We start from the raw sequence: 24,630 nt of genomic DNA on the forward strand, positions 1-24,630 counted from the left end.
ATAAGCCAACTAGAAGAGAGGCTGTACTTGATCTGATACTGATAAATGAACCTGATCAGGTATCAGACCTTCTGGTGGGAGAGCATTTTGGAGGTAGTGATCACAACTCTATCTCCTTTACCTTGACACTAGAGTGCCAGGAAGGAGCCCATGAATGAAATTAGGAGAGTTAGAAGGGACCATGAGAAGGCCTTGGTGAGCAGGATTAAGGCATTCTTCAAGATCACTTTCAGCAGACTGAAAAGCTTGAGCATGTAGATATTAAGAAAGAGGATGTGCTGGACCTTTTGGAAAGAATGAAGTTGGATAAGTTGCCGGGACCGTATGAAATGTACCCCAAGCAACTGTGGGAGATGAGGGAGGAGATTGCTGGGCCTCTGGCGATGATCTTTGCATCATCAATGGGGACGGGAGAGGTTCCGGAGGATTGGAGGATTGAGGATGTTGTTCCCTTATTCAAGAAAGGGAGTAGAGATAGCCCAGGAAATTATAGACCAGTGAGTCTTACTTCAGTGGTTGGTAAGTTGATGGATAAGATGTATAATATGATTAGGAATAGTCAGCATGGCTTTGTCAAGGGCAGGTCGTGCCTTACGAGCCTGATTGAATTTCTTGAGGTTGTGACTAAACACATTGATGAAGGAAGAGCAGTAGATGTAGTGTATATGGATTTCAGCAAGGCATTTGACAAGGTATCCCATGCAAGGCTTTTTGAGAAAGTAAGGAGGCATGGGATGCAAGTGGATCCAGAACTGGTTTGCCCACAGAAGGCAAAGAGTGGTTGTAGATGGGTTATATTCTGCATGGAGTTCGGTGACCAGTGGTGTGCCTCAGGGATCTGTTCTGGGACCCTACTCTTTGTGATTTTTATAAATGACCTGGATGAAGAAGTGGAAGGATGAGTTAGTAAATTTGCTGATGACACAAAAGTTGGAGGTGTTGTGGATAGTATAGAGGGCTGTCAGAGGTTACAGCGGGACATTGATAGGATGCAAAACTGGGCTGAGAAGTGGCAGATGGAGTTCAATCCAGATAGGTGTGAAATGGTCCATTTTGGAAGGTCAAATATGATGGCAGAATATGGTATTAATGGTAAGACTCTTGGCAGTGTGGAGGATCAGAGGGGTCCAAGTCCATAGGACGCTCAAAGCAGCTGTGCAGGTTGACTCTCTGGTTAAGAAGACCTTCATCAATCGTGGAATTGAATTTAGAGCCGAGAGGTAATGTTGCAGCTACATAGGACCCCGGTCAGACCCCACTTGGAGTACTGTGCTCAGTTCTGGTCACCTCACTACAGGAAGGATGTGGAAGCCACAGAAAGGGTGCAGAGGAGATTTACAAGGATGTTGCCTGGATTGGGGAGCATGCCTTATGAGAATAGGTTGAGTGAACTCGGTCTTTTCTCCTTGGAGTGTTGGAGGATGAGAAGTGATCTGATAGAGGTGTATAAGGTGATGAAAGGCATTGATTGTGTGGATAGTCAGAGGCTTTTTTCCAGGGCTGAAATGGTTGCCACAAGAGGACACAGGTTTAAGGTGCTGGGGAGTAGGTAAAGTAAGGTTAAGTTTTTTACTCAGAGAGTGGTGAGAGTGTGGAATGGGCAGCCAGCAACGGTGGTGGGGGCGGTTACGATAGGGTCTTTTAAGAGACTTTTGGATAGGTACATGGAGCTTAGAAAAATAGAGGGCTATAGGTAAGCCTAGTAATTTCTAAGGTAGGGACACGTTTGACACAACTTTGTGGGCGAAGGGCCTGTGTTGAGATGTAGATTTTCTATGTTTCTAAGTACGTGAAGAGCAAGAGGATGAGCCATGTGATAATCGGACCAATCAGGAGCGAGAGTGGAAACGTGCATGGAGCAGGAGGAGGTAGCGGAGGGAATTAATGAATACTTTTCTTCAGCATTCACCACAGAAAAGAACCTTGGCAATTGTGGTGATAACTTACAGTGACTGAAACACTTGAGTGTATAGACATTAAGAAAGAGGATGTGCTGATGGTATTAAGTTAGATGAGTCACTGGGACTGGCTGAGGTATACCCCGGGCTAGCATGGGAAGTGAGGGAGGGGATTGCTGAGCTTCTGGCAATGAGCACCAGAAGACTGGAAGGTTGCAAATGTTGTTCCCTTGTTCAAGAAAGGGAGTAGAAATAACCCAGGAAATTATAGTATAGGCCTGTGATTCTTACTTCAGTGGGCAAGTTGTTGGGGAAGATGCTGAGAAGCAGGATCTTTGAGCGTTTAGAGAGACAGTGCAGTGCAATTCTCATAAACACAAGATATCCTGCAGACACTGCAAAGCTTGATAAATAAAATTCTGGAGAAATTCAGCAGGTCAGGCAGTATCTTTCGGATTTCCAACTTATTAATTTACACGTGTAAAAATCCAAGGGAAAAGTTGTTACATGTTCCAAGGCTGACAGCATGGTGCGCTGAACAAGACAGAACACAACATGCAAGAAAAACAAGCTCATTTCTCTTCTTCCCAGCCACCCACACACAGCCTTCCAGTCCCAGGATAGGCTTCCAGGGGGGAGTATCAGAGTTCCTGCAGCCATTTTACCTGCGTTGCAGGCTTCCTTCGGTACACACCCGCAAAGCCTGACTATTGAAAATTATTAAACATGAACAGAGAAAGCGGAAGCATGATGACTACCGCTATTCAGCATTACTTTCACTTTCTACATAACGGCCCCCAGGCAGCTGCTGCTCCTCCTCCTCCTCCTCCTCCTCCTCTCAGAGCTGTGACCAGAGCTCGCAGTTAGCCATTACACACCACCGTTTAACGCTGAGAAAAGATTGCTAGCAGTCAGAATGGTCCTGACAGGGTTGTCAGCCTCTCAGGGTGGGAGCAAGTTAATCACCAACTCATTATCACCATTCATCATTTCTGCTGCAAAACAGCAACAGGTAAGGATATACCTCACTGATAATAACCCCGAATCATCGGCAGATCAATACCAACAACTAGCCACACACATTTAGGTTACAGTACTCAGCGTATAAACTATACTGTCTACAGTTCACTGTAGTGCTTTTTCACATATATGGACAAAACTCGATTCAAAATCTAAAGATTATCAACTGTTTGCTTTTTTCCCGGCATCAGGAAACCCATAATGCATTGCAGATTATGTGCCTGCGTCAAGCAAATCAGGGTCCATGGGCGGAGTAAGCTCCTCGAAACTTTGAACTTCTTCCAGCTTTGAACTTAGGAGTTTCTCCAGCATTAATTGTTTGCTCGTGCCAAGGTCGACCAGATGGGAAACTTTGGAGCGAGAAGGAGATTTACTTTTCAAAATTAAATAGAACAAAATAAAGCTTTTATTTCATAAATTAGAATTGGTTTATTATTGTCAGGTGAAGGGAGATACAGTGAAAAGCTTGTCTTGCATGCTGTTCAGACAGATCAATCAATGAGGTAGATCAATGACTGAATGCACAATAAACATAAAAAGATTGAAATAAATTTATTATCAGAGTACCTATACGTCACCATATACAACCCTGAGTTTCATTTTCTCCTGATGGTTGAGGGGTCATAACTGTTTCTGAACTTGGTGCGAGTCCTGAGTTTCCTGTACTTTCTTCCTGATGGCAGCTGCAATAACGGCAGCGGTCACTTGTCTCATAAAGAGACTGCCCAAAAGAAAGCAATGTAGAAAATGCTGTAGAATTTTCTGTAGAAAAGTTTCTCAGGAACAATCATGGTCGTGGTTAAAGAGTAAATGAATGAAGGGGGGCTTCCCCACGGGCAATGGTCCCTTGCTCGGTAGACAGATGGAAGACTGTGATTGCCCACATCATACAATACCTGATGAAGATGGATTCATCTCAGAAAAGTGATTCACTTTGGAAGGTCAAATTTAAAGGCAGAGTACAGGATTCTTAACAGTTTGGAGGAATAGAGAGATCTTGGGGTCCACATCCATAGATTGCTCAACATTGTCACACAAGTTGATAGGGCATATGGTGTGTTCCCTACACATTATTCAGAGGATTGAATCCATGTGCCATGAGGAAATGTTTATACATTACTGGTTAAACTTATAGACACCCGTTAGTCTTGGCAGACCATCGTTTGTGCCTTGGAAACCTTCCAGGGCACAGGCCAGGGCAGGGTTGCATGGAAGACTGGCAGTTGCCCATGCTGCAAGTCTCCCCACACCACGGCACCGATGTTGTCCAAGGGAAGGGCAAGGGCCGATATAGCTTGGAACTGGTGTTGTCGTAGAGCAATGTGTGGTTAAGTGCCTTGCTCAAGGACACAACACACTGCCTTAGCTCGAACAAGCGATCTTCAGATCACTAGACCAACGCCTTAACCACTTGGCCATGCGCCAACACCACTGGTTAAGCTACACTTGGAGAACTGTGGTCAGGTCTGGTCACATCATTATAGGAAGGGAGGGATGTGGAAGCTTTAGAGAGGGTGCAGAGGAGATTTACCAAGATTAGTGAACATGTCTAATGAGGATGGGTTGAGTGAGCTGGGGCTTTTCTCTTTGGAGCAAAGGAGGGCAAGAGGTGACTGATAAAGTTGTACAAGATCATATGAGGCATAGATCTAGTGGATAGCCACAAAATTTTCCCTGGGCATAAATTACTAATATAAAGGGGCTTCATTTTTTTCTCTCATCTGGTGGCAATCAGTGGGAGAGGTCATTCATTCATTGGTGATGCAGCATGAGGCTCAATAAGGGCTCGGGTACTTTTTGGATTTTTTCTCGTCTGGTGGCAATCAGCATGACAGGTCGTTCGTTGATGATGCAGCACGAGCTTTAAAAAGGGCTCAGATCATTTTTTCTCAGTGGGCAGCAATCAGCTCGGGTGAATAAAAAGAAAGGAGGTTGAAGCAGAGCTGCCATTATTGGAGTTGGACAATGTTAGAGTGGTCTGGCTTTGGTTCGATAGGCTTGGGCAAGCAAAGGTGGAGGTTCCAAGTAAGAGAGATTCTAATAAGGTTTTTTTTGTTAGTACACAGCTAGTGCACTGAGAATGGGTCCAGAGTCAGTGGTATGTTCCTTGTGAGAGGTGTGGGAAATCTGGGAGACACCCAGTCCCCCTGACAACTGCAAAAAGCTGCAGCTCCTGAGAGATCGTGTGAAGCTCGCTTACCTTCAGCTGATACAGGAGAATGAGGAGGTACTGGGAGGTAGTTACCCTGAGGTTGCAGGAGGAAGGTACATGGGTGAGCATCAGTAGAGGGAAAGGGAGTAGGCAGTCATTGTAGAGTACGCTTATGCCCTTCCCTTCAATAATAAATATACCTCTTTGCATATCACTGGAGGGCAATGATCTAGTGAGGGAACCTGGCACTGAGTCAGGTTCTATTGCTCAGATAGGAAGGGGGAAGAAGAGGAAGGCAATAGAGATGGGGGATTCCAGAATTCGAGAAACGGAAAGCAGATTCTGTGGACTTGAAAAAGACACCCAGATGGTGTGATGCCTCCCAGGGACGTCCTGGATTGGGTCCACGGCATTCTCAAGGGGGAGGGTGAACAGCCTGAGGTCATGGTATATATTGGTACCAATTACATAGGTAGGAAAAGGTCCTGAAGAGAGAATATAGGGAGTTAGGCAGAAAGTTGAAAAGCAGGACCTCAAGGTAGTAACCTCTGGATTTCTACTCTACCATGTGCTAGTGAGGGTAAGAATAGGGTGATTTGGCAGAAGAATGTTTGGCTGAAGAATTGGTGCGGGGGGGGTGGCAGGGTTTCAGATTTCAGGATCATTGGGAAGGTATGACCTGTACAAAAAGGACAGGCTACACCTGAGCCCGAGGGGGACCAATATCCTTGTGGACAGTTTTGCTAGACCAGTTGGAAAGGGTTTCAACTAATTTGGCGAGGAATGGGAACAGGAGTAATAGGGCTAAGGATGGGGTAGTTGGTGTACAACTAGATGCAGTGTGTAGTGAGACTGTGAGCAAGGACAGGCAGATGATTGGGCAAGATTGCAATCAGTCAGATGAATTAAAGTGTAACAGGTAAGCAAAACCAAAAAGGGTGATGAATACATGACGGAAGGTGTTATATTTGAATGCATGCAGTATACGGAATAAGAAGATGATCTTGGCATGAATGACGTTGTGAGCATCTCCGAGTCGTGGTTGTAAGAAGATCATAGTTGGGACCTTAATATTGAAAGATACACCTTGTATCGAAAGGACAGGTAGGTAGGCAGAGGGGGTGGGGTAGCTCTATCGGTAAAAAAGAGGTGGCATAGGATCAGGATGACATAAGATCCTTGTGGGTTGAGTTAAGAAACTGCAGGGGTAAAATGATCCTGATGGGAATTAAACACATCATCCAAACGGTAACCAGGATGTGGGCTGAAAATTACAACCGGAGATAGAAAAGGCAACGTTGCAATAATCATCAAACACGAGGAAATCTGCAGATGCTGGAAATTCAAACAATTCCTGACGAAGGGTCTCGGCCCGAAACGTCGACAGCGCTTCTCCCTATAGATGCTGTCTGGCCTGCTGTGTTCCACCAGCATTTTGTGTGTGTTGTTGTAGCAATAACCATGGGGGATTTCAATATGCAGGTAGATTGGGAAAATCCGGTTGGTGCTGGGTCCCAATAGAGGGAATTTGTAGAATACCCACAAGAAGGCTTTTTAGAGCAGTATATGGTTCAGTCGTCTAGGGGAGCGGCAATTCTGGGTTTGGTGTTAACTAATGACCCAAATTTGATCAGGAAGCTTAAGGTAACAGAACCTTTAGGAGGCAGTGATCATAATATGATAGAATTCATCCTGCAATTTGAGAGGGAAACGTTAAAGTCAGATGTATCAGTATTACTGTGGAGTAAAGGGAATTACAGAAGCAAGAGAGAGGAGTCGATCAGACGGAACAATAGCAGGGCAGGACAGCAATGGTTGGTGTTTCTCTGGGAAATTCAGAAGGAGCAGATAAGATACATCCCAATGATGAAGCATTTTTCAAGTCAAGACAAGGGAAATCAAAGCAAAAGAGAAGGTATACGATACAGCAAAAATTAGTGGAAAGGTACAGGACTGGGAAGCTTTAAAAAAACAACAGAAGGCAACTAAAAAGCCAGAAGAGAGAAAAGATGAAATGTGAGGATAAGCTAGCCAATAATATGAAAGAGGATACAAAATGTAATTTTCAGATAAATAAGGAGTAAAAGAGAGACGAGAGTGGATATTGGACTACTGGAAAATTATGCTGGAAAGGTAGCAATCAGGGACAAAGAATAGGTGGAGGAACTGAATAAATATTTTGCATCCGTCTTCACTGTGGAAGACACAAGCATTATGCCAGAAATGTGAAAGTGTCAGAGGACAGAAGTGGGTGTTGTTGCTATTACTAAGGAGAAGGTGACTGTGAAGATGAAAAGTTTGAAGGTAGATAGTCACTAGGACCAGATGGACTATGCCCCAAGATTCTGAAAGAGGTGGCTGAAGAGATTGTGGAGGCATTAATGATCTTTCAAGAATCAGTAGATTCTGGAATGGTTCCTGATGACTAGAAAATTGCAAGTGTCATTCCACTGTTCCATCCCTTCCACGGATGGAGGCAGAAGAAAGGAAAACATAGGCCAGTTAGCGTGACATCAGTGGTTGGAAAGGTGTTGGAGTCTATTATTAAGGATGGGGTTTCGGACTACTTGGAGGCACATGATAAAATAGGCCAAGGTCAGCCTAAAGAGGAAATATTGCCAAACAAATCTGTTGGAACTCTTTGAGGAAATACAGGGAGGATTGTCAAAGGAGAGTCAGTGGATGCTGGTTATTTGGATTTTCAGAAGGTCTTTGACACAGTGTCACACATGAGGTTGTTTAACAAGAATCCATGATATTACAGAAAGAGATAAAAGATTGGTTGATTGTCAGGAGACAAAGAGTGGGAATAAAGGGGCCTTTTCTGGTTGGTCTCTAGTGACCAGTGGTGTTCCACTGGGGTCAGTGTTGGGACCACTTCTTTTCACATTGTATGTCAATTATTTGGATTAAGGAATTGATTGGTTTGTGGCAAAGTTTGTGGATGATATGAAGATAGGTGGAAGGACAAGTAGTGTTGAGGAAGCAGTGTATCTACAGAAAGATTTATACAGACTGGGGGAATGAGTAAAGAACTGGTAGATGGAATATAATGTAGGGAAGTGCATAATCATGCACTTTAATAAAGGCATGAACAATTTTGTAAATAGGGAGAAAATTTCAAAAAAATCAGAGGTGCAAAGGGACTTGGGAGTCCTCATGCAAGATTCCCTAAAGGTTAACTTCAGGTTGAGTCAGTGGTGAGGAAGGCAAATGCAATGTTAGCAGCCATTTCGAGAAGACTGGAATAGAAAAGCAACGGTGTAATGCTGAGGCTTTGGTCAGATCGCACCATAAGCAGTCTTGAGCCCCTTATCCAAGATGGAATTGCTGGCACTGGAGGAGGTTCATGAGAATGATCCCAGGAATGAAAGGGTTAACATATGGGGAGCGTTTGATGGCTCTAGGCCTTTACTGATAGGAGCTTAGAAGAATGGGGGGGGGGGGGAAATCTCATTGAAACCTATCGAATATTGAAAGAGTGGATGTGGAAAGGAAGTCTAGGACCAGAGGGCACAGCCTCAGAATTGAGAGACTGTAGTGGTGTGCTACACGCAGCGCTAAAATTACGACACGGAGTCGGTAACTGCAGTCGAAGGAAAAACCTTATTCGAAATCCTCAGCCTCACTTTTAAGCCTCCCTCAACCTGCCCCCTGTGGCGCAGAGGCTCCAAAGCTCTGTGATCGCAAACCCCCGTAGGCTATCTAATTGTGAGCTGGTTCGGATGTGCCAGGAAATGGGTCGCCACATAACCCCCCCCCCCCCCACCCCCCCCAGAACCGGCGATACACCCCCCAATGTCCACAGTCTGGGCCAGAACCTGCTTGGGAGGTCGGCCTCTGCGCCGAGGTGCCGGAAACTCGGCCGGTGGCGCCAGGTCCACATGGGCCGGTTTGAGGCGGTCCACCGTGAAAATCTCCTCTTTCCCCCCAACGTCCAGCATGAACGTGGACCCGTTGTTCCGGAGCACCATAAACGGCCCCTCATATGGCCGCTGCAGCGGTGGCCGATGCCTGCCCCTTCGTACAAACACAAACTTACAGTTCTGTAGGTCTTTGGGTACGCAGGTAGGGTGCCGCCCGTGCTGTGAAGTGGGTATGGGGGCCAGGTTACTGAGCTTCTCGCGTAGTCTGCCCAGGACTGCTGCGGGATCTTCCTCTTGCCCCCGTGGGGCTGGTAGGAACTCTCCGGGGACGACCAGGGGCGCGCCGTATACCAACTCGGCCGACGAGGCGTGCAGGTCGTCCTTGGGCGCTGTGCGGATGCCGAGTAGGACCCAGGGAAGCTCGTCCGCCCAGTTGGCTCCTCGCAGGCGGGCCATGAGGGCCGACTTCAGGTGACGGTGGAAACGCTCCACTAGCCCGTTCGACTGTGGGTGATAGGCTCCGCGCGACACTGGCAGGGGGCCCACAATATCCACATGAATGTGGTTGAAACGCCGGTGGGCGGGATGGAACTGCTGCGGTGGGGCTTTGGTGTGCCGCTGCACCTTGGCTGTCTGGCAGTGCATGCACGTTTTGGCCCATTCACTGACCTGTTTGCGGAGTCCGTGCCAAACGAACCTGCTGGAAACCATCCGGACAGTTGTCCGGATGGAGGGATGCGCCAAGTTATGAATGGAGTCGAAAACATGGCGCTGCCAGGCTGTCGGGACGACGGGACGGGGCTGGCCGGTGGCGACGTCACAGAGTAGGGTCCTCTCACCCGGGCCCACGGGGAGGTCCTGGAGCTGCAAACCGGAGACTGCGGTTCTGTAGCTCGGAATCTCCTCATCCGCCTGCTGCGCCTCTGCCAGTGCCTCAAAGTCTACCCCTTGGGAAAGGGCATGAACGGTAGGGCGAGAGAGCGCATCCGCCACGACATTGTCCTTACCCGAGACGTGCCGGACATCCGTCGTGTATTCAGAGATGTAGGACAGGTGGCGTTGCTGGCGGGACGACCAGGGGTCGGACGCTTTGGTAAATGCAAAGGTAAGCGGTTTGTGGTCCGTGAATGCGGTGAAGGGCCGACCTTCTAGGAAGTACCTGAAATGCCAGATTGCCAGGTAGAGCGCCAACAGTTCCCGGTCGAAAGCACTGTACTTGAGCTCGGGTGGCCGCAGGTGTTTGCTGAAAAACGCCAGGGGTTGCCAGCGACCTGTGATGAGTTGCTCCAGCACCCCACCGACTGCCGTGTTAGATGCGTCCACTGCGAGGGCGGTAGGGGCGTCCATTCTGGGATGTACTAGCATTGCAGCATTCGCCAAAGCTTCCTTCGTTTGAACGAAAGTGGCGGCGGACTCCTCGTCCCAGGTAATGTCCTTGCCCGGACCTGACATCAGGGCGAACAGGGGGCGCATGATCCGGGCAGCTGAAGGGAGGAAGTGTGGCGGTAGAAATTGACCATACCTACGAATTCCTGAAGGCCTTTGATCGTGGTGGGTCGGGGAAAGTGGCGGACCGCATCTACCTTAGCGGGCAGAGGCGTTGCCCCGTCTTTAGTAATCCTGTGGCCCAGGAAGTCAATGGTATCGAGTCCGAACTGGCATTTGGCCGGGTTGATTGTAAGACCGTACTCACTCAGTCGGGCGCAGAGTTGACGGAGGTGGGACAGATGCTCCTGACGACTGCTGCTGGCTATGAGGATGTCATCCAAATAGATGAACGCGAAGTCCAGGTCCCGTCCCACCGCGTCCATTAACCGCTAGAACGTCTGTGCGGCATTCTTCAGGCCGAACGGCATGCGGAGGAACTCGAAAAGGCCAAACGGGGTGATGAGAGCTGTTTTGGGGACGTCGTCAGGATGCATTGGGATTTGATGGTACCCTCGGACGAGGTCTACCTTGGAGAAGATCCGTGCGCCGTGCAGGTTTGCTGCAAAGTCCTGAATGTGCGGCACAGGGTAGCGGTCCGGTGTGGTAGCCTCGTTCAGCCTGCAGTAGTCACCGCACGGTCTCTAGCCTCCCGTCGCTTTGGGCACCATGTGCAGGGGGGAGGCCCATGGGCTGTCGGACCGCCGGATGATCCCCAATTCCTCCATCCTCTGGAACTCCTCCTTCGCCAGTCGGAGCTTGTCTGGGGGAAGCCGCCGAGCGCGGGCGTGGAGGGGTGGTCCCTGGGTCGGGATGTGGTGCTGTACGCCATGTCGGGGCATGGCCGCTGTGAACTGCAGTGCCAGAACCGATGGGAAATCCGCCAGGACCCTGGTGAAGTCGTTGTCGGACAGCGTGACGGAGCAGAGGTGAGGGGCTGACAACTGGGCTGCACCCAGGGAGAACGTCTGAAAGGTCTCGGCGTGTACCAGTCTCTTCCTGGGCAGGTCGACCAGTAGGCTGTGAGCCCGCAAAAAATCCGCACCCAGAAGCGGTTGGGCTACAGCGGCCAGTGTGAAGTCCCACGTGAACTGGCTGGAGCCGAACTGTAGCTGCACCTAACGGGTGCCATAGGTCCTTACTGTACTGCCATTCACGGCCCTCAGGGGGGGACCCGGTGCCCTGCTGCGGGTGTCGTAACTCGTCGGAGGTAAAACGCTGATCTCAGCCCCAGTATCGACCAAAAACCGGCGTCCCGACCTTCTATCCCACATATACAGGAGGCTATCCCGATGGCCAGCCGCCGTAGCCATCAGCGGCGGCTGGCCCTGGCGTTTCCCGGGAACCTGCAGGGCGGGCGACAACGGCGGGCTTCTGCGCCCCACCGCTGGTGGTAGAAGCACCAGTGTTCATTGGGCCGGGGTTTGGCGGGCTCTGCGGCTGGGCCTGGACTGGTTTGCTGCCGGGAGCGTGGCTGGGAGATCTGTGCGATGGACGCCCCGTTCACCTTTTTGGCGTTCCACAGCAAGTCCGCCCGGGCTGCCACCTTCCGGGGGTCACTGAAATCCGCGTCGGACAGCAGCAGGCGTGTGTCCTCGGGCAGCTGCTCCAGGATTGCCTGCTCAAACATGAGGCAGGGTGTGTGTCCGTCGGCGAGAGACAACATCTCATTCATTAAAGCCGATGGAGGTCTGTCGCCCAAGCCATCCAGGTGCAGTAAACGGGCAGCCCGCTTGCGCCGTGAGAGTCCAAAAGTCCTGAGGAGCAGGGCTTTGAATTCCGTGTACTTGCCATCTGCCGGGGGCGACTGTACAAACTCCGCGACCTGGGCCGCTGTGTCCTGGTCGAGGGAGCTCACCACGTAGTAGTAGCGGGTGTCTTCTGAGGTGATCCGGCGAACGTGGAATTGGGCTTCGGCTTGCTGGAACCATAGGTCCGGGCGCTGTGTCCAGAAACCTGGCAGTTTCAACGAAACCGCATGAACAGAGGCGGCGTCGGTCATTTCTGGTCCAAAAATCGTTTGGACCGTCGGGGTCACCAATTGTAGCGGTGTGCTACACGCAGCGCTAAAATTACGACACGGAGTCGGTAACTGCAGTCGAAGGAAAAACCTTATTCGAAATCCTCAGCCTCACTTTTAAGCCTCCCTCAACCTGCCCCCCATGGCGCAGAGGCTCCAAAGCTCTGTGCTCGCAAACCCCCGTAGGCTATCTAATTGTGAGCCGGTTCGGATGTGCCAGGAAATGGGTCGCCACAAGACATCCATTTAGAACAGAGATGAGGAAAATTTTCTTTAGGCAATGGGTGATGAATCTGTGGAATTCTTTGCCTTAGATGGTTGTGCAGGCCAATTCATTGGGTTTATTTAAGGTGAGATTGATGGGTTTTTAATTAATCAGCGCATCAAAGATTACAGGGAGAAGGCAGGAGAATTGGGTTGATAAGGATAATAAATCAGCCATGATGGAATGTTGGAACAGACTCGATAGGCTAAATGGCCTAATTCTGCTCCTAGGTCTTATTGTATTAATTTTAATGTGATTGGAGGGAAGTATGGAGGGAATGCCAGAGGCAAGTTATTTTACACAACAGATGGTGGAATGCCCTGCTAGGGATAGTGGTAGAGACAGATACATTAGGAACATATTTAAAAACTCTTAGATTGGCACATGGATGATAGAAAAATGGAGGGCTGTGTGGGTGGTGTAGGGTTAAATTGGTCTTTGAGCAAGTTTAAAGGGGGGCCGAACGTCATGGGCTGAAGGGTCTGTTGCTGTTGTTGTTCAGTCATTAAGTCGAGTCCGACTCTTTGTGACCTCATGGACACCAAGCCTTCTTGCTGGAAACCACCTCTCTAAGATCCCCCAAGGTCATACGCATTGTCTGAGTAATATTATCTATCCACTGTAGACTCTGTCGTCCTCTCCTTCTCTTACCTTCTGTTATACTTAACATGAGAGTCTTCTCCAAGGAATCATGATGTGGCCAAAATATTTGAGCTTTTGTCTCATAATAAAGCCTCCTAGTGAGCAGTCTAGCTGTACTTCTTCAAGTAATATGTAATAATTCAAATACGGACTAGGAGGGCCAAGATGGCCTGTTTCCGTGCTGTGATTGTTATATGTTTGTTATTGTTATATTGACATGTTGGATCTTCTTGTTGTCTAACGAACTCTAACATTTTCCTCCAGCATCCAAGTTCAAAGGCATCGATTCTTTTGTGTTCAGCCTTACTGTCCAGCTCTCACAGCCATATATCAGAACTGGAAATACCGCAGACATCACTATTCGAATCTTCATCGTCAATGCTATGTCTCTGCTCTTCAGTATCTTATCTAAATTTACCATTGCTGCCCTTCCCAGAAGTAAGTGCCATTTAATTTCATGGCTGCAGTTCCATCTATAGAAATCTTTGAACCGAGGAAGACACCTTACAGATAAAAGTAACCAGAGAAGGGCTAGTGCTGTGACGCAATGTGTATGTAATAAAGTGTAACATGTAGACACTAAGGTGCAAGATCATAACAAGGTAGATTGTGAGGTCAAGAGTCCATTTTATCATTCCAGCCCTCTGGCTGTGGGGATTGAAGCTGTCCTTGAACGTGCATTCAGGGTTTTGTATCTTCTGCCCAATGGGAGAGGGGAGAAGAGAGAATTAGGTCATTTTTGAGTGTGACGATGGTTCACAATACCTCCAACACTCTTTTCAGCAAATAGTTTTAGACCTCACCACCCTTCATGTGAGAAATGTTTCATCATCCAGCTTGTCATCCATCTTCCAACGACTTAAAACTGTTTTATAAGACATTGGTCAGACCACATTTTGAAACACTGTGAGCAGTTTTAGGCCCCTTATCCAAGAAAGGATGTGCCGGCACTGGAGAGGAGATTCATGAGAGTGACCCCGGAATGAAAGGGTTAACATACGAGGAGCGTGTGGTGAACTATGTGCCTGTCTGGACACGCCCCCTGCTGACTGCTCCTGTGGCTCCTCCCACAGGCCCCTGTATAAAGGCGATCTGAGGCCTGACGCTCGGCCTCAGTCTCCAGGACATAGTATGATGGACACTCACTCCTGGTTCCTTCTTCCAGTCAATAAAAGCCGATATCTCGCCTTACGTCTCAGTTATTGATGGTGCATCAGAGCGTTTGATGGTTCTGAGCCTGTATTTGCTGGAGTCTTGAGGTATAAGACAGGGAAATCTCATAAAAACCTATCAAATATTAAAATGCCTCAATAGAGTACGTAGATGTGGAAATGAGTCTTTGACCAGAGGCACAGCCTCAGTATACAAGGATGTCCCATTAGAATAGAGATGATGAGGAATTTATATAGCCAGAGGTTGGTGAATCTGTGGAATTTATTGCTACAGATGGCGGTGGAGATCAATTCATTTAAAGGGTATATTTAAAGTGGAGTTTGATAGGTTCTTGATAAGGGTTTCAAAGGTTACAGGCAGAAGGCATGAGAATGGGGTTGAGAGGGAAAATTAATCAGCCATGATGGAATGGTGGAGCAGACTCAATGAGCCGAATGGCCTCATTCTGCTGCTGTATCTTATCATCTTTTGGGTCAGGCAGCATCTGTAGGGAAATGGACATCAGTGATCAGGGTTCAATTCCTGCTGCCGCCTGAAAGGAGTTTGTACATACTCCTCGTGACCATGTGGGTTTCCTCTGGGTGCTCTGGTTTCCTCCCACATTTCAAAGGCACACATGTTAGGGTTACTAAGTTGTGGGCATGGCAACACCTGGATTCCTGGAACATCCGCAGAATGTGTTGGTAGTTGATACAAACGGCACATTTCACTGTATGTTTTAAAGTTCATTTGATGATTAAAGCTAATTTTTATCTTTACCTGTAAAACTGTTGTCTACCAATAGATACTGGCTGTCTATTCCATCTGTGTTTCTAAACTTTCACCAGCTCTCCCCTTGGCCTCTGCCACTCCAGAGAAAGCAACCCACATAGTGTTTGATGGTGATGAGAGCTGCATTGTTGCCACACTCTCAATACTCTCAACAATCAGGAAACTGGTCTCACTTCATTGGAAGACTGAAAATATTTTACACCCAATTAATTGTGTTTATATTATTGAAGCATTCTTACTGTGCCGGCACAGGTAAAGAGAAAACAAACATTGCAAGCTGCTGTAAATATCAAATCTGAGTTCAAAATTCAAGGTAAAGTCATTGCCTAGTATGCTTTATGTCACTATGGACTACCAGGATTCATCTCCTTGTGAGCGTTCACACTGGAACAGAGAAATACAGTGGAATCAGTGAAAAACTGCACAGAAACTGACAACCAAAGTGCAAATGAAGAGAGACTGTGCAAATACAAAAAAAAATTAAACAGATAGATGAATAAATACATGCTATTGAGAAGATGAGTTGTAGGGTTAAGTGAGTCGATAGGTTGCAGAATCAGTTCACTGTTGTGGTGAGTGAAGTTGTCCTGGCTGGTTCAGCAGACTGATGGTTAAAGGGTAATAACTGTTCCTGATGCTATGGGCCTAAGACTCCTGTACCTCCTTCCCAAAGGCAGGGGCGAGAAGAGAACATGGTGGGGGCCCTTGATGATGGATGCTGCTTTCTGGTGGCAGTGTTGAATGGTGGGGAAGGCCACCATTGACGGTCCTATGACGGACTGGGCTAGATGCGGAATAAGTCAGACAAACTGTTGTTCCTTGAGTGGTGACGATCGCCAGAGTACCAAGAACTATCTTTGCTCTCAGTCAGTAAGGTATCTTGTGTTCATGTTGTGTCCATGGGTCAGCAAAAGCTTTAACGAACTTCTATAGTGGCACAGTGGAGTAGATACTAACCAGTTGCATCACGGCCTGGTATAGAAACACCAATGTCCAGGACAGAAAGGTCAACAGAAAATGGTGGATAGAGCCCAGTCCATCACAAGCAAAGCCCTCTCCACCATTGAGAGTATACACCTGGGGGCGCTGCCACAAGAAAGCAGCATCTGTCATCAAGGACTCCCACCATTCAGGCTCTGCTCTCTTCTCGTTACTAACCATTGAGAAGGTCCAACACCGTCAGGTTCAGGAACAGTTATTAATCAGGCTTCTGAACCAGTGTGAGTCTTTCATTCACCACAACTCTGAAATGAATCTGTGACTTACAGATTCACATTCAAGGACTTTTGCAACTTGTACTCAGTATTCTTTTTTCTTTTATTTGTAGTTTGTCTTCTTTTGCACATTGGTTGTTCGTCAGTCTTTGTTTATATATGGTTTTTCACAGATTCTATTGTATTTCATTATTTTACCTGTAAGTACCTGCAAGAAAATGAATCTCAAGGTAGTATATAGTAACATACTGTAAATGTACTTTGATTACACATTTATTTTGAACTTGTGTGGTAAACCTGTCTGGACACGCCCCTCTGCTGACTGCTCCTGTGGCTCCTCCCACAGACCCCTGTATAAAGGCGATTGGGGCACTGCTCCTCCCTCAGTCTCCGAGATGTTGTGCTCCCTTTTGCTGCTAATAAAATCCTATCATTTACTTCCAGTCTCCGAGAGTTATTGGTGGTCCATCGATTTTATCAGCAGCAATTTTAAAACATGGAGAGCGTTTTACGACCCGACAGATTGGATCTCGACCCTCAATCCCAGGAAGCCGGTGATGCTTTTGAACTCTGGCTAGCATTCTTCAAATCGTACCTGGAGGAGAATCATGTGACTGATCCTGCCACGATGCGCAGGGTTCTCCACTCTAGAATCAGTCCAAGGGTCTACTCCATGAGCAGGGACCAAACGGACTACCAGGGTGCAATGGATGCCCTCAAAAGACAATACTGGCGGCCAGTGAATACCGTCTATGCAAGACATCGCTTAGCGACACGGCAGCAGCGGGCTGGAGAGTCGAGCGCTGAGTTTGTCTGGGCCCTACAGACACTCATGCGGGCCTGTGACTGCAGGGGACTGACAGCGGAACAGCATGTGGAGCTCGTAGTGAGAGACGCCTTCGGTACGGGGATCAGGTCAGTATACGTGCGCCAGCGGCTGCTGGAGCACACCGATCTTACCTTACATTCGGCGATTGAGCTAGCTGACACGCTGGAGGCTGCTCTGCACAACGCTGATACTGTCCAGGCACGCGATCTCCTGCCGGTGAATCGACCATGGCTGCTGCCAGTCGCAAGTCCATGCAGTGTTACTTCTGCGGACTCGAAAAGCACCCCTGAAAACGCTGCCTGGCCCGAGACGCTACCTGCTGCAGCTGCAACAAGAAGGGCCACTTCGCCAAGGCCTGTGAGTCCAAACCACGAGTGGGATCAAGCAGCGCCATGTGCGAGGCATGGGGGTGGACATCTTGGTCACCGCCATCTTGCCTGCCCGCAACGTGCGAGGCATGGGGAGACGCCATCTTGGTCACCGCCATCTTGCCTGCCCGCAACGTGCGAGGCATGGGGGTGGTCATCTTGGTCACCGCCATCTTGCCTGCCCGCAACGTGCGAGGCATGGGGGTGGCCATCTTGGTCACCGCCATCTTGCCTGCCCGCTGCGTGCGAGGCATGGGGGTGGCCATCTTGGTCACCGCCATCTTGCCTGCCCGCAACGTGCGAGGCATGGGGGTGGCCATCTTGGTTGACCCACGGGTGCTTACCTGGCACCAAGGCGGCAACTCACTCTGGCCTCCTTGACCCTCGACCAAAGTGCTCCACACCAGCTCGCAAGGTCAATGATGGACATCCTGGTGGAGAGGCTGTTTGACACAGGCAGCACTCAGAGTTTTATTCACCCGGACACGGTGCAACGCTGCGGACTCGTGACACGGCCGGTAAGCCAGAGGGTCACCATGGCTTCTGGATCGCATTTCACAGACATCCGGGGGGGGGCGGGGGGGTTGTGTAGTGACACTGGTGGTGCAGGGCACAGAATATTGGAACTTTACATTATTGGTCATGCCTCAACTGTGTGCCCCTGTGCTATTGGGGCTGGACTTCCAGAGCCACCTGAAAAGTGTGACAATGGAGTATGACAGGCCCCTCCCACCATCACTGTCAGAAATCCTCAGTTTTGTGGGACTTCATCACATACCCCACTACTGACCACACACACACACACACACACCGACCCGCACATCCCGCCAACACCATGCCAACAGCCGCACTACAGACACCACTTGCAGCCTCTCCACCCTCAAGATCCCTCCCCCATCGCTATTCACCAACCTGACCCCCGACTGTAAACCTGTGGCAACTAAAAGCAGGAGGTACAGCGCGGGGGACAGGGCCTTCATTCAGTCAGAGGTGCAGCGGCTGCTCAGGGAGGGGATCATTGAGCCAAGCACAGGTCTTTGGAGGCCCCATGTGGTCGTTGTTCAGACCGGGCAGAAAAATAGGATGGTTGTGGACTATAGCCAGACCATCAATAGGTTCACGCAGCTTGACGCGTACCCCCTACCCCGCATCGCGGATATGGTCAACCAGATAGCTCAGTACAAGGTGTACTCGACCATAGACCTAAAATCCACTTACCATCAGCTCCCCATCCATCCGGAGGACCACCCCTACACCGCCTTCGAGGCGGGCGGCAGGCTCTATCACTTCCTGCGTGTCCCCTTCGATGTCACGAATGGTGTCTCGTCTTCCAGAGGGAAATGGACCAGATGGTGGACCAGTGCCAACTGCAGGCCACGTTTCCATATCTGGATAACATCACCATCTGTGGTCACGACTGGCAGGATCACGACACCAACCTCCAACAATTTTTCCAAGCGGCCAAAGCTCTTAACCTCACCTATAACAGGTTCAAGTGTGTGTTCGGAACCACCTGACTCGCTATCCTTGGGTATGTCGTGGAGAACGGAGTCATTGGCCCTGACTCGGAGTCAAGTCCACCGCATTTCCTCTCTCTGCCGAGGCCTGCGCGTCCTTCAGCCGCATTAAAGGGGACATTGCCAAAGCAACGATGCATGCGGTGGACAAGCCCATTCCCTTCCAAGTAGAGAGTGACGCCTCCGACTTTGCGCAGGCTGCTACCCTCAATCAGGCGGGCAGGCCAGTAGCATTCTTCTCTCGTACCCTTCAAGGCCCTGAAATTTGGCATTCTGCGGTGGAGAAAGAAGCCCAGGCCATAGTGGAAGCTATTAGGCACTGGAGGCACTATCTCGCCGGCAAAAGGTTCACCTTGCTGACCAACCAGTGCTCAGTTGCGTTCATGTTTAGCAACCAACAGCGGGGCAAAATCAAAAATGATAAAATTCTGAGGTGGAGAATAGAACTGTCCACCTACAACTATGATATCCTGTACCGGCCTGGAAGGCTCAATGAGCCCCCTGATGCCCTATCCTGGGGAGCGTGTGCCAGCGCACAGCTCGACCGGCTATACGCTCTTCATGCAGATCTTTGCCATCCGGGGGTCACCCGCCTTTACCATTTCGTGAAAGCCCGGAACCTGCCGTACTCCCTGGAGGACATCAGGACAATGACCAGGGACTGCCAAGTCTGCACTGAGTGCAAACCGCACTTCTACCGTCCTGACACGGTACAACTTGTCAAGGCCACCCGCCCCTTTGAGCGACTGAGTGTCGACTTTAAGGGCCCCCTTCCCTCCACCGACCGCAATGTCTACTTTCTCAACATTATCAACGAGTACTCGCGATTCCCCTTTGCCATCCCCTGCCCCGATACCACTGCCATGTCCGTCATAAAAGCCCTGCGCCAGCACTTCACTCTGTTTGAATATCCTTGCTATACCCACAGTGACAGAGGGTCCTCCTTTATGAGTGACGAGCTGCGCCAATACCTGCTGGCTAGGGGTATTGCTACTAGTAGAACCACGAGCTATAAGCCCCTGGAGAATGGACAGTGTGGAAGGCCACACTCTTAGCCCTTAAGTCAAAGGGGTTGCCGGTCTCTCGCTGGCAGGAGGTCCTCCCCGAGGCATTCCACTCCCTCCAATCCCTGTTATGCACGTCCACCAATGCCACCCCTCATGAGCAACTCTTTTCTTTTCCCAGGAAGTCTGCCACTGGGACCACCCTACCAGCTTGGCTGACGTCCCCAGGGCCAGTGCTGCTCCGGAAACATTCAAGGAGCAATAAATATTCCCCGCTGGTCGAGAGGGTTCACCTACTTCATGCGAACCCCCAGTATGCCTACGTGGTCTTACCTGATGGGTGGGAAGACACGGTCTCCGAACACTCCGGTCTCCCTACCCCGAACACTCCATGGTGACTATGAACCTTGTACCCACGAGACACCGTGCACGCAAGCCCTACACAGACTCCTCACGACACTCCCATACCAGGCGCCACGCACACGCATGAGGGATTACTGATGCCTAATGGGCTGACACCTCAAGTCAGGCCGGAGCTAGTTCAACCACCGTCACCAGTGCAATCACCACCGGTGCTACGTAGATCGCAGCAACAGACTCGACCGCCTGATAGACTTAACCTGTAAATATACTTGTAAGAAACTTCACCCCGTGGGGACTCTCTTTTAAAACAAAGGAGGGGTGAATGTGGTAAACTATGTATACCTGTCTGGACATGCCCCTCTGCTGACTGCTCCTGTGGCTCCTCACACAGACCCCTGTATAAAGGCGATTGGGGCACTGCTTCTCCCTCAGTCTCCGAGATGTTGTGCTCCCTTTTGCTGCTAATAAAAGCCCATCATTCACTTCCAGTTTCTGAGAGTTATTGATGGTGCATCAACTTGGAACTTTGAGTGTTTGATTTTGTTGTATTTGAAAGACAGCACACCTCCAAAATGGCAGCAATTGGCCAGTAGAGCATATGGGAGGAAACCCTCACCGGCAGAACCTTATGGACAGAGGCGGAAACTGAACCCAGACTGCTGGCATTGTAAAGTGTTACACTAACCACTATGCCGCTGTATCATTCTTGCCCTTTCACTTTGTGGATGGTGTTGCAGTCCCTTTGGTAAGTCTTGGGAAGCATTGTGATGTGAGAGGAGCCACATTAACGTTTGTGGTTGCCAGAGGAACCTTGTGTTAATGTCCTGCCATTATGCCAGCCTTCCGTCTCTCATCCCATGTAGAACATCATAACATCTGCTCAATAACAGCAAAGATCAAGGATTCCAGCCTAGCATTTGCTCTGAATGTGAAACTAATATTGCTCACCTTTACACAGAGCCTTTGACATTTGGAAGAGTTGAGGGTGATGTCACAGGCCTTCAGGGATCTTTGTGCGGTTAAATACAGATGGCAGTGGTCTATATGCTTAAATGAGAATTATGGTTAAAATATATGCCTGGGACATACGGTGAGTGGTAGAGCACCGTGGAGTGTGGCAGAACAGGGGGATCTGGGAATACAGACAAAGCATTTGTTGAGAGTGGTGTCTCAAGTACAGAGGGTCACAAAGAGAGCTTGGGTACATTGGCCTTCAAATATCAAAGCACTGGGTACAAGAGTTGGGATGTTATGTTGTATAACACATTGGTGAGTATTGTGTGCAGTTCCGGTCACCTACCTACGGGAAAGATATTAATAAGATTGAATGTCTACTGAGAAAATTTACGAGGGTGTCGCTGGGGCTTGAGGAGCTGAGTTATAGGGAAAGGTTGAATAGGTTTGGACTAGGAGAATAAGGGAAGACTTAGTAGATGTACAGTATATACAATTATGAGTGGTATAGACAGGGTTAATGTAAACAGGAGTTTTCCACAAGAGGTTGAGTGAAATTATAACTAGGGGGTCATAGGTTAAGAGTGAAAGATGAAATATTTAAGGTAAAATTCTTCACTCAGAGGGCAATGGGGGTGTGGGATGAACAGCCAGCAGAAGTGGTGGGTAGAGATTCAATTGCAACAGGCTTTATTTTCTATGCTGTGTGATCTGTGACTCTTCAGCAGCACACTGGTATCCTGAACATCACTGAAACTGCTCAATCATTTCCTTAAGAGTCAGAATCGGGTTAGACATATATCATGAAATTTGTTGTTTTCATGGCAGCAGAACATTGCAATACATTGAACATAGAAATCTACAGCACAATACAGGCCCTTTGGCCCACAACGTTGTACAGACCATGTAACCTACTCTAAAACCTGTCTAGAATTTTCCTAGCGCATAGCCCTCTATTTTTCTAAGCTCCATGTACCTATCTAAGTGGCTCTTAGAAAACCCTATTCTATCCGTTTCCACCATCGCTGCCAGCAGTGCATTTCACGCACCCAACACTCTCTTGTGAAAAACTTACCTCTGATATCCCCCGGAACCTATTTCCAAGCATTTTAAAACTATGTCCCCTCGTGTTAGCCACTTCAGACCTGGGAAAAAAGCCTCTAGTTATCCATACAATGCCCCTCATCATCTTGTACATAAATACATAATACTAATAAATAATAGTGGGAAGTGTGTATAAAAATTAAATTAAAAAGTAGTACAAAAAGTGAGAGAAAGTGAGCTAATGGTTGTGGGTTCATGGTCCATTCAGAAATCTGATGGAGGGGAAGAACCTGTTCCTGAAATGTTGAGTGTGTGTCTTCAGGCTCCCGTACCTCGTCCATGACAGTAGCAAAGAGAAGAGGGCAGGCCTCAGAGGTTCCCAGCCTTTATTATTAACCGAGGACACCAGGTTGGGAATCCTTGTGGTGGGGGTCATTATCAATGGATGACATCTCCTTAAGGTATTGCCTCTTGAAGGTGTCCTGGATGCTGGGGAGGTGAGTACCCACGATGGACTAGGCTGAGCTTTCAGCTTTTTGCAGCTTGTGCAATCCTATGCTGTGCCCGTTTCTCTCCAGGTGGTGATGCAACAGTTAGAATGCTCTCCACAGCACATCTGTAGAAATTAGGGAGAGATGATGACACTGGCTCTCAGCTCCTGTGACCCAGGTTCAATTCTGACCCCAGGTGTGGCCTGTGAGGGGTTTTCATATTCTCCCTGTGACTTCACAGCTTTCCTCCGCTGTTCCAATTGCCTGCCACAGCTCAAAGCTGTGCAGGATGAGCGCTCTTAATTGCTCCCGATGTGTAGGTGAATGGGAAGTTCAAGGTGAATGAACAAGCAAAAAAACTGGGGAGAGCTTATTGATGGGACTGATCTGAGACTCTATAGAGGAGTCATTGATTGGGACTCAAGGGGCTGAATGGTCTCCCTCTATAATATTAGCATATACACTCAGTGGCCATTTTATTGGGTACAGGAGGTTTGTAATAAAGTGGCCACTGAGTGTATGAAAGCAGCTGGAACCACTATCAGTGCTGATTGATCACGTGTGAGGCATAGATACTGTAGCATCGAGAGTCAGAATCTTTCTCCCAGGGTAGATATATCAAAAATGTCAAGTACTACAGGATATGTAATTAAAGGTGAGGGGAAAATGTAAGAGTGATTGGCAGGGCAATTTGTTTCTCTTGAAACACAGAGAGTGGTGGTTGCCTGGAAAATGATGCCAGGGTTGGTACAGGACGCTGATAAGATGAAGGCAGTTAGATAGACAGGGAATTGAGGAATATGGATCATATCTAGGTAGTAGAGAGCAGGAAGGAGGTACAGGAGCCTAAAGACCAACATAGTTTTTCCTCCTCTACTATCCAATTTTTGAACGGCCGATCAACCCCCTGAACACTACTTCACTATTCCTCTTTACAAACTACAGTATAAATTTATTATCATATTATATGTCACCATATACTACCTCGAGTTTAGTCTTTGCACTAGTTATTTATTTTATTTCTTATTGTAACTTATGGTATTTTTATGTCTTGCAACTTACTGCTGTCACCGAACAACAAATTTCATGACATCCTGTGTGTCAGTGATAAACCTGATTCAGATTTAATGAGGTCCATGAACCAAAGAACACCAGCTCATTATTCAATTGTTTTGCACTTGTGATTTTGTCATTTATAGTAATTTTATGTCCTTGCACTACACTGCTGAGGAGAAACGACAATTTTCACATCATATATGACAGTGACAATAAACCTTATTCTGATGCATTCCACACATTTTTGACAACTGATAAGCAGCTGTGCCCGCAGCCCTGAACATACAAGTGCACAGGCAGGTAGACAATGAGGATGAAGAGGGAAGGAAGGGCAGCCTCTGTGATAGGGATCAGGTCAACCTGTGCCCTTGTGCTTCAATGCCTAAATCTCTCACTGGTGGCAACAACCTTTCCCATTTAGAACACAGAACAAAGAACCCTACAGATCAGGAACAGGTCCTTTGGTCCACAACTTTGTGCCAAACCAATTCAATTAGTCATCAAGTGGTTAACTAAACTAATCTCACTGGGGAAAAGATACTCTCTGTCTATTCTATC

The 24,630-nt window shown here is 48.4% G+C and overlaps 1 protein-coding gene and 1 non-coding gene across 5 annotated transcripts in view; both read right to left on the reverse strand.

Annotated features, from left to right (window-relative positions):
* LOC132383251 (somatostatin receptor type 5-like) overlaps positions 1-24,630 on the reverse strand; it is a 79,517-nt gene that overhangs the window by 28,306 nt on the left and 26,581 nt on the right. Inside the window, exon 1 of one of the 4 annotated variants that reach the window (XM_059954190.1) lies at positions 2,923-2,966. The exons of 2 other annotated variants lie outside the window; for them this stretch is intronic. The gene's annotated coding sequence lies outside the window, so the exon portion shown is untranslated. Of the gene's footprint in view, positions 1-2,672; positions 2,967-24,630 lie in introns of those variants that run through there. One more of the 4 variants, XM_059954189.1, reaches the window with a different exon arrangement.
* LOC132383303 (U8 small nucleolar RNA) lies at positions 2,809-2,933 on the reverse strand. The gene has a single exon (XR_009508620.1). It is a non-coding gene; the product is annotated as a U8 small nucleolar RNA (small nucleolar RNA).

This window comes from Hypanus sabinus, chromosome 29, assembly GCF_030144855.1.
Source record: "Hypanus sabinus isolate sHypSab1 chromosome 29, sHypSab1.hap1, whole genome shotgun sequence".
Classification (NCBI taxonomy): domain Eukaryota; kingdom Metazoa; phylum Chordata; class Chondrichthyes; order Myliobatiformes; family Dasyatidae; genus Hypanus; species Hypanus sabinus.